The sequence below is a fragment of the Penaeus monodon genome, chromosome 34 (genome assembly GCF_015228065.2).
Source record: "Penaeus monodon isolate SGIC_2016 chromosome 34, NSTDA_Pmon_1, whole genome shotgun sequence".
In the NCBI taxonomy this organism is placed as follows: Eukaryota; Metazoa; Arthropoda; class Malacostraca; order Decapoda; family Penaeidae; genus Penaeus; species Penaeus monodon.
The window spans coordinates 25,369,621-25,370,056 of record NC_051419.1 but is presented as its reverse complement, the minus strand read 5'-3'; positions in this window follow the sequence as shown (position 1 = coordinate 25,370,056).

The window sequence follows — 436 nt, the reverse complement described above, 5'->3', positions numbered from 1 at the left end:
GCTGTCTTCCTCTCCTCCAATCTTCTCCCTCACTCTCATTCCCTCCCACACCCTCCCTTCACCTCCCTCACCCTTCCCCACCTCCTCCGTGCCCCCCCCCCTTTCCATCATCTCCCTCACCCTCCACCCTCCCCACATCTCCCTCCCCCTCCACCCCCCTCATCTCCCTCACCCCCCTCCTTTTCCTCCTCTCCCTCACCCTCCATCCCCCCCTCATCTCCCTCACCCCCCTCCTTTTCCTCCTCTCCCTCACCCTCCACCCCCCTCATGTCCCTCACCCCCCCCCCTCCCCCACCACCTTCTTTTCCTCCCTTCTCCTTCTTCCTTTCGTTAATTAAAGGCTTTTATTCCCCAGATTATCATATGGCGTGACAAGCATGCAAAACACTTTGTTAGGCTTTGCGGATCGGGGAGAAAGATCACACACTCGCTTTGA